Consider the following 12,396-nt stretch of genomic DNA (forward strand, 5'->3'; position numbering starts at 1 on the left):
AACCTGAACTTCAGCGAACTTCAGTGACTTGGCCGAGGTTAAATAAATAGCAGTGTCAGAACTGAAGCCTGAAATCTGATTTCCTCACTTTCATTATCATGTTCTTTCTATTTTCTCCTCAATGTTAAGGAGGAACGCTGAGTACAAAGCTTCAAGGCTCTAGAAACTTAAAAAGGTGCATCCTGGAATGATAATTGACAGTGAGTTCTAGGGTTAGTCTGAAATATGATTTCAAAAAGGAGAGTCCTAGGGAAATTAGATTAATTTGGCCATACATACCAAATACACAAAGATTTTCTTTATATGTACTGAACATTCCACACCACTGAGAACTATTACACAGATTTCTAGTCTAATTGGTTTGTATGACAAAGTTTATGTGATTTAACTTTCTCATATATTTGGAAGGGAAGCTTTTCCTTTTGTGAATATCCTGCAAATCTCACAAAACCAGCCAACCTTGGACATCCAGGAGCTTATTTCTTGACCTCCATGGTTCAATAAAGATTCACACCCTACAGTTATTTTTGAGCCTCACCCCCATACCAAATATGTCTTGGACTGGTTGAAGTTTAACATAGATGGGTGCACAACAGCATGCCAAAAATGAAACCCCTTGGATCCTTCATTTTTCTTAAGTCAGGCCACACAAAGTATCATTCAGCCAGAGCAAAAGTTCTTCAGCAGATTTGAGAACTACTTAGTAAACTGTGAGAGAGGACACACCAGTGTGAGAGCCACCGCCAGAGCAAGTGTCACAGCATGTGTTAGATGAGCGCCTTCCATTCCCCCAGGTGGCAGCAGGGCCCAGGGCTGTGTTCTCTAAAGTTCTAATGCAAGCTGTCCAAAGCCTCATGAACTTAGTCATGGAGCACGTCTTTGTGGGTTCTTCCATGAGTTAGACAGAAGCACCAGCTCTGTGAATGGAGCCAGCCTCTTGGCTTCCCAAGCCAATAAGCAGAGCCTCCCAAAGGCATGTGGACATGCTCCAGTTGACGGAGGAGAGAAGGCTTTAGGCTTAAAGCCCTTGCTAGAAGGCAGAGAAAGAGGAAGTGTCCCCAGTGCTTAGCAGGCTGCTCCTCCCCCTGCTAAATTTTTAACTGCACATTTTGCTGCATTAAATCAGAATTGATGAACCTTTACAAGTGTGTAGTGTCTGAAAATTGAAAATCACATTGAAAAATAACAATATTGTTGACTATAGAAGGCAATTTTTTCAAATCGAGTAATGATGTGATGTGTGTGGTTAACCGTATCTACGCAGGAAGTGGTTTTATTTAAAAGTTTTAGTGCTCACTCCACCCCCCCACCACCGCCCTTTTTTTTTTTTTTTTTCCTCCAGTACTGAAATTAAGCAGCATCCAACCTAGGCCTACTCTTACAACATGTGACTTGACTTTACTGTTTTCCGTTTTTGTTGAAAGAGTCATTAACAGTTAGAAGTTGATGGCAGTTTCAATAACAAGTCGGCAGTGAGAAAACGTAAGTGAGCTTAACTTTATATTGAACGTGCAATTTAAACTTGAAAATATTTGGCAGAGTATCCTATGCTTCAGTGGGAACATATCAACTTTTCCTACAAAACCGTGATGTTTTCACTTGTGATTGAAATATCAGTTTGTTTCCTTTGATGTAGAGAAGAATATTGTTTTTAAATTTGCAACAGTTAAATTCTAAAATCCTTTAAAAGATATTTTGCTAAGATTTTATATGAAAATATTAAAAACAGAATACAGTATAGTTTTAGTTTGAAAGTACTTTTAAAAATAACTATAAGAGAAAATGTGGGACTTTGTATCTTTGACTGTTTTATAAAAATATGTACTCTTCATGATCCAGATAATAAAGAGGAAAAGCCATCTTATAACAATAAGAAATAACATCTGAATTGTATGCAGCGTGAAAGAAACCCACTATAAAGTATTGTATTAAAGTTAGCATTAGAAACCTTTGAAAACGTGTAGTTTATTAAACTTGTAGCTTATTAAATAGCTATTAAAGAGCAGGAAAATCTCAAGATGCAAAAGAAAGTTCTCTATCATGACGTTTGATTTTTTTCCTAAATTTTACTTAAGATAGAGGGTGAAATGAGGCAAGTTTCTATCTCAGAAGCAAAACTCTACATTTAAAAGAAAAGTCACAGCTGACTTCACAGAAGGTTACGTCTGTGAAAAGAGGCAAATTTGAAATATACTTCTGTTATTTAGGTACTTATATAATTTTCTTTCTTTGAGATTTCTAAAACAATAACCTTAGAAATTAAAAGCATTTGTTAATCATAAACTGATAAGAACTTTTCTTTTATATGACTTCTTGCTTTTACAGGTCTTTGTGTGCTGTAACATATGTACAAAGAATATAAAAGTAATGCTAATCTCAGAGACGAATACCTAAAATAAATCTGACTGTAGATTTTTGAAGGAATTTTAATAAAAGCTCCAGATATGATCCATCCTTTCATATTATTTTTATTGTGCTGTTGGATGATGGCCCCCACAACACCTATTTTTGTGTGTTATTAAAAAATGGTTACAGTGTTGATAAGTGGCAACAATTTTCTTTTATTGTCTTCTATTGAAAGACTCACATAAATGTTTTCTGATGTGGTCAATTTGGAAGGAAATTATTAGTTATACTACTACATCCATTTTAAGACCTCTTCAATTGTCAATACTGAAGCTAGCTACTTGTTGACTATTAAAATGATCATGAAAAAATAGAGATTAGGACCTGCTATTCAATACATTTTTTATTGTTAGGGTGTAAGAGAACCCTGGTAACATGTATTTGCTTTGATATTCTGATAAGCTTTTCAATTTGCTGCATTTCCTCAGAATGGAAAGTATTATTTAAATCTGTCTTCAATATTGTGGTTCTGAACCTCTGCATCTATAGAAGCTTTATAATTCAGATAGTTTTGGTTGATATATTATTACTTTATTTCATTTTATTATAAAAGAGCATCACATGAATAAACATATGTAGTACTTACACATTAGCAAGAATGAATATCCAGATAGGCATTTGGTACTGAAAAAAATCCACTACAGTTTTTTAAATGATTTAATATTTTTAAAAGCTAAATTATTTGTCAAATGATTATTTCTTACAGAAACTGTTAAAAAATGCAAATATTTTATGGAGTATGTATAAAATTAAGAATTAATTAAACATACTTATGCATTTATAAAGATCAACGAGTAGAGATGATAGACATGTAAACTATGATGCTCTCAGAATTGTTTGTAAAAACTAGTAATGCATCATTTGTGGAAGTTACAGATCAAATCTTAAGAGGGTAAATTACAAATGAGTTAGTATAGGTTACTATATCTTTATGCATTTTAAGGGAATAAGAAACAAATTTTGGTGAAATAAAAACAGTGCAGAAGATCTCATTTGGAAAGTCATTAAAAAATATGCTTTTCCACTTGGGGCCAGGATTCAGCAAAATTCAGAAAGGAGACATTTCCCCCCTGGATAGTCCCTCTTCTTTTTAAATGCTCTGTCCCAGAGTGGCCTACGTTGTCGCTAACGTAAGGTCAGCCAGCCTTGGGACCTTGAGAAATAGACCCTACTTTTTCACTTCCATCCCACTCCCATTGTTCTTAAAATATACTCATCCTATTTTCCAGAAGTTAGGGCATCTGATAAAAATAATCCATACTCATAAGAGAAGGCTTCAGAACTTTGTTTCTTATAACTTGTAATTCAGGCCTCCCTCCTCCCAGTAGAATTTTAATAAGTTCTCTCAGCAGACAGCACCCAAGGGAACAGTTAAATGTTGAGGAACTCAGTCTTAAGTGAAGAGACTTATGCCACGACAAAAAGTTTGGGGAAAATATTTTGGGGGAGAAAGAGTGTTTTGGTAACCATTCATCCTGTCTGTGGCATTTAAACAGAATTTCTGACAATGTGTTATATGAAGGGTCCATCACAGAGATGTGTCCATTTCTCTAAGATATTCCTGAAGAAATATACACCTTTCTTGTAGTAGATGATAATTAACTGCACTACATCTTCAGACTATTTTGGTATTCCCATACACTTAGAAACTAACATAATCAAATGTTTTACATATGTATTTTAAAAATCATCTAATATCCTGAATTTAACACTTTGGGTACCATATTTTTTGTTCTGCAAGAGAAATGTTATATAACTAAACTATAAAGTGTACTTCTAAGGATTCTAAATTTTAGCTATATTATAGCAGACAAAACTCTTTTGTTTGCAAATGACAGAAAATAAGCTAAAATTGGCCTAGGCAATAGAGATAGGCACTGATTTGTATAACTGAAAATCCAAGCAGAGAAAAGTCAGGCTGGATCCAGCAGCTTACACAGGATCACCAAGATCATTTTCTTCGCTTCTTAGCTCTTTTTCTCACCTCACTATAAGCAGTCTCTGGCAGATGCTCACACTAAGTTGACTAGAAGCCTTCAGGTTTACACCTGACCCTTTCAGCAAACTCTGTACAAAAGAATGCCTTTCCCCCATCACCACAGCAAAGGTACCTCAGATTGAGATCTGATTGGACTGAAGCAGGTAACGTGACCTTACTGAGCTGATAATTGCCTCTGAGACACAGACACCCTGAGCGACCAGGCCTGGGTCACTTGGCTCACTCTTGCATTGATGAGCCACCTGCACCTGCAACACATGGACTGTCAGCTGAAGAGAGGGGTCCCCACACTGAGGAACTTAAGTTCCTCCCCCAGAAGAACAGCGAATTCATGTCTTAGAGGTAAAAGCCATAGAAAACTACTACATAGACACATAGGGTCACATTTGAAAGCATTACTTACTTAAATTTTCCAACCTCTATAATCACACAGAAAGACAGCATCAGTTTCAGGATACTTTAAGCGTTTCAATTAAACTGAATTTTAAAATACTTTTCAACAGCTGCTCCATGTGTAAACCCCTGCCCCACAATACTTGTCTTCTAAAAGCTTATAAGCTGGTAAAAATATTAATAATTATAATGCCAACAAAATGTGTCAAGTACCATAAAAAGATATAAGAAATGTTCTATTAAGATTCAGAATTTCATTGCCCATTTGTATCTTCCTATTATATGCTGGGCAATAAAGTAGAGAATTTTGCAGCTGTTATATCATTTACCATATCCAGTCAGACATATCACAACAGCTTTGAAAGAAATATTTGTACAGCAGTTCCCTCTTCTCCACAGTTTTGCTTTCCGCGGTTTCAGTTACCCCGCGGTCAACCATGGTCTGAAAGTGTTGAAGGAAAAATTCCAGAACTAATTCCTGAGCTTTCAAGAGCTCACCTTTCTGAGGTAGTGTGATGAAGTCTCGCGCTGTCCTGCTCGGGCCGGAATCTTTCTGGGTCCAGCGTTTCCCGCGGGAGTCACTGAGCGGCCATCTTGCTTATCAGATGCACGCTCGCTCGTGGATTTGAGGTTTCTCAGCGCCTTCGTTGCAGTTCCCCTTATTTCACTTAATACTGGCCCCAAAGTGCGAGAGCCGCGCTCCTGGCCATTCTCATATGCCAACAAATAGCCGTAAAGCGCTTCCTCTAAGTGCAAGGGTACAGGAAAAAAATCGTATGCCGAGGTTGCTAAGATCTACGGTAGGGACCAACATGAATTTTCTATTCGTGAAATTGTGAAGAAGGAAAAATAAATTTGTTTGTTTTGCTGTTGCGCCTCGAACTGCAAAAGGTATGGCCTCAGTGCGTGGTAAGTGCTTAATTAAGATGAAAAAGGCATTAAATTTGTACAATAAGATACTGTGTGTGTGTGTGTGTGAGAGAGAGAGAGAGAGACCACGTTCACATAACTTTTATTACGGTATATACTTATAATTGTTTTACTTTATTATCAGTTGTTAATATTTTACTGTGCCTAATTTATAAATTAAACTTTATCACATGTATGTATGTATAGGGAGAAACATAGTCTACATACGATCCGGTACTATCTGCGGTTTCAGGTATCATTGTGGTTCTTGGAGTGTGTCGCCGTGGATGAGGTAGAGGGGGCTACTGCGGTAGTTCCAGAGAAAGCTGGGACTAGGGAGATGACAGACATTCCAGGAGACAAGAAGGGAATGTGTCAAAGCACAGAAACATGGACTGTCGGAATTTTCGAGGCAGAATTAGTTGTCTCCTGTTGTTAGCTGCAAGTATACTAGCAGAGTTCGGGGCAGATAGTTTGAGATTCTAATGGAGTGAACCTGCTGAGCAGATCATGACTGAGGATTGTAAGTAACAACAGGTTGTCAAGCAGGGGAAATCCATAATTGGATGGCCGCATTTTGAATCTGGTGGGCTCTCTAGCATCAGGATTTATTTGCTTCTTCCATATACCTCACTGTTGGTGACATACTCTTTAGGGTGGTTTGCAGAGATGGTTGCCAGCTGTGCAGGGAGGTATTCCTTTAAGAGAAGTTACTGGCTCACCTCCCCACATGCCTTGAGGTTCTTTTATGGGCTGTGGTTATAATGATTTTTTTTTCGTATTGTTGAACTTCGTTTTGGTGGGGTTTTTTGTTTGTTTTCTGTTTTTTTTAGTGTTTATTTATTTATATTTATGGGTTGCGTTCAGTCTTCATTGCTGCGCGTGGGCTTTCTGTAGTTGCAGCAAGTGGGGGCTATTCTTTGTTGGGGTGTGTGGGCCTCTCATTACGGTGGCTTCTCTTGTTGTAGAGCACGGGCTCTAGGCATGCAGGCTTCAATAGTTACAGAGCATGGGCTCATTAGTTCTGGCTCGTGGGCTTTAGAACACAGGCTCAGTAGTTGTGGCACAGGGGCTTAGTTGTTCTTCGGCATGTGGGATCTCCCTGGACCAGGGATGGAACCCATGTCCCCTGCATTGGCAGGTGGATTCTTAACCACTGTGCTACCAGGAAAGCCCTGTTTTGTTGTTTTTAATTTCAGAATAAGTGATACAGTGAAATGGTTTGAAGACAAATTAGACCTAAACATTTTCGTGAAAATATTTCTTACATTCCTATTTCTATATACCACTATTTACTCCCATCTTAACCCAACAGGCAACCACTTTTCATAGTTTTTTAAAAATCCTTCTTAGTTTCTTTATGTAAAAGCATAAATGTATATACGCACATATATGTGTGTATATATCTTTATTATATTAAAGGTAGTATACTATATACACCTCTTCACTGTTTTTTCATTTAGTAATATCTTGTAGATATTTTAATCATAAAAATAATAAACTGGCTACTTCTCTGTCTCTGTGTTTATAGCTGTACAGTATTTCACTGTGTGGATATATCGTACTTACTCTAACCAGTCTCTTATTAAAAGAGTCGTGGGTGTTTTCAATTTCTTGCTAACACAAAGAATGTTTTAATATAATTGTGTACATTTGACAATATATTTATGAAATGAATTCCCAGAAATACTATTTATTTATAAGCCAAAAGATTAAATAATTTTCATAGTCATTGCCAAACTATCCTTCATGTTGTAGCTTTCTGAACTTCCATTAGCACTTAATGAGAGGGCTGGTGGAAGCACCATAGCGTTTCTAACAGATTGTGTTACCAGACATTTCAGGTTTTGCCAGTCTGTAGAAAAATGTATCCCAATATAGTTTTATGTGCTATTTCTGTTACTATGATTGAGGTTGAGCTTGTTTTTAAAAGATTAGAGGTCAACTTGTTTTTCCTAATAACAGAATGTATCCTTTCTCAACTGCATAAGTAAGGTCCAAAAACATTAGTTAAGTTGAAGCCTAGAATGAGATGTTAAAGGAAGTAAGGAATAGGGGCTAGCATATGTAAAGTACTCTTTCTATAAAGCTTGAAATAGGCAGTAGCTAAAAAAGGAAAAGGGAATGTTGAAGTGAAGGAAACGAGAAAAGGAATTAGAATTAAAAAGAAAGAAAAAAGAAAAAAAAGAAAAGAAAATACATCCAGACATCTAACAAGGTCTCAGAGGATACTGAGACAGATGCGTGTAATCACTATCTCAAGTAGATAAATTAACCTGAAACAGAAGGAAGAGCACTTTAATGAGTGTGCATGTAGATGAATTGGATATAGATAAGTTGAAGTGAGGAGAGGAAGTTAAGCGACTACTTGCCTCATGGAATATGTCTTCTTTGAAACTGTAGGAAAGCCCATTTGATGAGAGGGAGTATTCAGAGGATGCCAAAGAATAGGAAGACTATCTTATTTTAAAAATTGGCCTTGTCAAAAACATACAATACAACTGTGAATTTTAAAGTTGATTTTTCTCTTTCGATGGGCATCAGCCCAATTCAATTCAATTCCATAAATAATTTTGAGCTGCAACTAAGTACACTGTGTTATGCTAAGAATTATTGGGAATGTAAAGACTCAGTGTGCTCTCTAGCCAGTGAAAACTTCTTAGGTAGCTTAGTGCACAAACACCGGAATTTATATATAAATTTATAAGTGGCAATGCCATAGAAATATTACAGTACATGCTCTTGTCAGAGTCCCAATGGTTTCATTTTGCGAAATCCAATGGCTATTAATGTGTCTTCATATTATCCATCATCTGAGTTGCATTTGATGCAACTGAACATTCCTTCTCTTTTGAAACTCTCTTCATTTAACTTCTACGATATTTCATCCTCCCAGTTTTTCTCCAAACTATTTAGATGCTCCTTCTCTGTCTCTTTGCTAACTTTCCCTCGTTATCCAACTCTCTAAATATTAAAATGTCCTGCACTCAGTCTTCAAATTTCTACCTTTCTGGTCCTAGCTATTGTCTTCTTAAACTAGCTATCACCTAGTTTATTCCTAGGTGATATTATTTAGTGCCATGATTTTAACTATTATCTGTGTTCTAATTAGATCTCAAAACCAATCCTTTTTGTTTTTTTAATACTAAGACTGTAATTGCAGTTGCCCACCTATCATCTGTACTTGAATATTTCAAGAGACATCAAAATGAATATGTTCAAAACTAAGCTCTTAATTACTCCCCACCTACCCCCCAACCCAACCGGTTTCTTCCCTGTTTTCACTTATCTCGTTTAATGGCACCATCATTCATCTCTCTGTTCAGGATAGTAAATTAAGAATTACCCCCAATTCTGCTCTTTCTCTCATACTCCCTACCCCAAACCACATCCAATTAATCAGCAATAAGCAGAGCCTGCTAAATATTGACTTACCTCCCGTGATCCTGTTTACTTTTCTCAATGACAGCTCTTAAAAAGTTATGTTTTTTTTTCAGACAAATGGCTCTTTTTATTTTTTGTTAATTTTTTGTTTGTTTTTGTAATGGATTTTCCTCAAACCAACTAAATGAATATACTACAATATGTGACAGTTAGATGACATCACAAGTTTAAATAAAACTACACTTACTAATTCACTTTCTAGTTTCAAGTTAGAGAAAAATCATACAAAATATATGGAGCAATGTTGATTTGAACATTTTGAATGAACTCGAGAAGGTTGAAGAAGTAGCAACTTGTAGAATGTTCCAGTCAGGTTTTTTGGCCTTAAAAATGTCCTTTTTGTCTGTTTTTGTTTTGCTGTAATTTATCATTAAGTATGCTCTAAGGGCAAGAAAACTAGAAGTCTCATGAACAGAAAATATTGGTGAAGACAAAGATGCAGAAAAAAAGGAGATTTAATAAATATACTTTTCATATTACGTCTATGTACACATTTTTTTCGAATTGTTACTGCTTACATAAACCCATTTTTGAAATCTGTTCATGCATTTTTATATTTGTAAATGTTAATTGGGTATCTTGAGATTTTATTTAACTGATTTTCTCTTAGCAGGAATGAATTAGACATTAAACAAGGGGCAAATGTATATCAAAATGTCCCAAATTTAATCATTTCTTAACCACCTCCACCGCTGTTACTGTAGAGTTCTCCTGACTCACCTCCCTGACGTGATAGTCATTCTCCAGAGAGTAGCCAGAGTAACTTTCTTAAGACTTAAATCATTCAACTCTGCAACTAAAACATTCCAAGTGATTTTTTATTATACTTTAATTCAGTCTTTTTCCATGGTTTGTCAGGCCCTCTATCTAATACTCTACTTTTGTTTGCTTAAATAGCATTTTGGATATGAGGAATTATTATTACATATGAAATTGTTTAGTGGCTATCTCTACCCTGAACGGAATGGTCCATGAAAGTGTTGACCTTGTCTGCCTTTTTACTACTGAATACCTAGGACCTAGAACAATGGTAGGCATATAATAAACACTCAATAAATATTTGATAAGTGAAAGAACAAATAATATTAAAAAAATACTATAGGCTGTAAAGTCAGGGAAGGTTTTCTGGAGATTTGTGACTTCTCTTGGGTCTAAAAAATAAGATAAATTTAGGGGAAGAGGGGTAGAAATGTATTGCAAACAAATGACACTTATGGGTTCCTTTGAGTAACCTGGCAGTGATGAAAGGTTGAGTTGGAATGCTGGATCCATTATATACTGTGGCACTTTTCTGAAACTTTGAACAAATAACCCTCCATCTGCAAATGTGTTGCGTAAACTGATAGAAAACACCAACTACCTCTAAGCATTTAAATTTTAACCTATTTTTGTAAAACCATGGTATTAAAATTAAATACTTTTGTTTAACTCATTTCTTAAACACTTATAGAACTTTTTGTTCTAGTCTCTGCTGATGTAATGAATGACAAGCTTAGACTCAAAATGAGATATCTTTTAAAACAGCTATGAAAGGTAGAATGCTCAGGAAATTGAGTGCTGAGTCAAGGGAAAATTTGGGTGTTTTTTTTTTTAATTTATCTCTCTGCTTTAGTTAACTTCGTATTAGAATTTTAAGGGATAGAAACTGAGCAATGACACCCATATTCATTTTATTCATCTTTTTGCTACATGCACTGGGAAATCAAGTAATTTGGGCCTCTACTTACACCTTGATGGTTCTCCTAAAGGAAGCAGAATGTAGGAGGAAAAACGAATGTTGATTACCCCAGCGGTGTCTCCAACACTATGATAGGTACCATGGTGTTACCCCAAACAAACAATATTCCCTTCTTGTCTAGATACTAACAGTAGCATGAGCCATTCATTAATATAAATTACTAGGGTGGGATTATTAATAATAATCATCAGAGCTATGATTTATTCAATTTGTATTTTGTATCAGCGGTTTTACATCCCTAATCGCATTTTAATCACACAAAAATCATGTAAGGGAGTTAGTATCCCCATTTTAAAGATAAGGAAGCTTAGGTTGGTGGTTAAGTACCCAAATTTATAATGCTGTTTGGTAGGCTGGGTCATGATTTGTAGGCAGATTTCGGTAATGCAAAATCTGTTATGTTCGCTATGCCATGCTATAATTTTTAAGCCTGTCAGGTGTCAGCAGTTAAGTGATACTGGACTTCATTCATGAGGCTCTGTAGTCTGAAAGGGTCAAGAAGGATCCTGTTTTATTTGATATCTAAAACTATGCCATCTCTGGAAAACCTGTTGCTTATTCATTATATACATGTATCCTTATGTAGAGATGTTATAAAATGTCAGGAAGAAAACATTTTTTGCCTCAGTGTTTGTCATACTCTAGTTACCCTTTCTACTTCTCTTTTTCTGTCTTCTCTGAACCGTATGTCTCCCTTCTGCCCTTAGATGCCCCATAGTTCTTCTTGGAATCATGCTGTCCATTATGGTAGAAACTAGCCACAGATGATTGTTTAGCACTTGCAATGTGGCTAGTCTAAATTGAGTGTAAAATAAACATCAGTTTTTGAAGACAGTACAAATAAAAAGAATATAAAGTACCTCCTTAATATTTTTACATTGATTATATGCTAAAATTATAAAATTTTGACATTGTGGGTTATACAAATTATATTATTAAAATAATTATTTTAATATAATCACTTATTTCATCTTACTCATCTAGTGTGGCTACCAGAAAATTTTAAATTATTTGTGTGACAGATTGGTGGATAATCTTTAGGCTATCTCCTCTTCTCAGAAGGCTTCTTTGACGTTCTTAAGCACTAGTTATTTAGATTTAATCGATATGGTCCTTAAATTTTTATCTTTGGCCTTGGTCTCTCTCCCAGTATTGTTCCTAGTTCCAATTGTCAGTTGATAACCTCTTCCATGATGTCCCATCAGCAGTTCAAACTAACTATGTTTCTTGTTAAACCTGTAATCTCCCCACAGAATCCCCATTTTTCCCCCCAACTTCAGTTAAGATATCTCTGTTCTTCAAATCACCTAATTAAGTAAGCTTGGGATCTCCATGGACTCCTGTCCATATATCCAATTAATTGCCATTGTTAGGGACATCTGTTTCCTTCTCTCTGTGTTCACGTATTGTCATAGTTACTAATTTGGTTATCCATTAAGTCTTGTCTAGACTATGGCAAAGGGGTCTTGTTTACTTTCATACTCCTATTTATCTTACCTCTTTATTT

The 12,396-nt window shown here is 35.8% G+C and overlaps 1 protein-coding gene across 2 annotated transcripts in view; it reads left to right on the forward strand.

Annotated features, from left to right (window-relative positions):
- Positions 1 to 1,378: 1,378 nt before the first annotated feature.
- ARHGAP15 (Rho GTPase activating protein 15) overlaps positions 1,379 to 12,396 on the forward strand; it is a 652,966-nt gene continuing 641,948 nt past the window's right edge. The window contains exon 1 of one of the 2 annotated variants that reach the window (XM_057745532.1): positions 1,379 to 1,482. The gene's annotated coding sequence lies outside the window, so the exon portion shown is untranslated. Of the gene's footprint in view, positions 1,483 to 5,689; positions 5,708 to 12,396 lie in introns of those variants that run through there. The other variant, XM_057745533.1, reaches the window with a different exon arrangement.

The sequence above is a fragment of the Hippopotamus amphibius genome, chromosome 8, assembly GCF_030028045.1.
Source record: "Hippopotamus amphibius kiboko isolate mHipAmp2 chromosome 8, mHipAmp2.hap2, whole genome shotgun sequence".
NCBI classification, from domain to species: Eukaryota; Metazoa; Chordata; class Mammalia; order Artiodactyla; family Hippopotamidae; genus Hippopotamus; species Hippopotamus amphibius.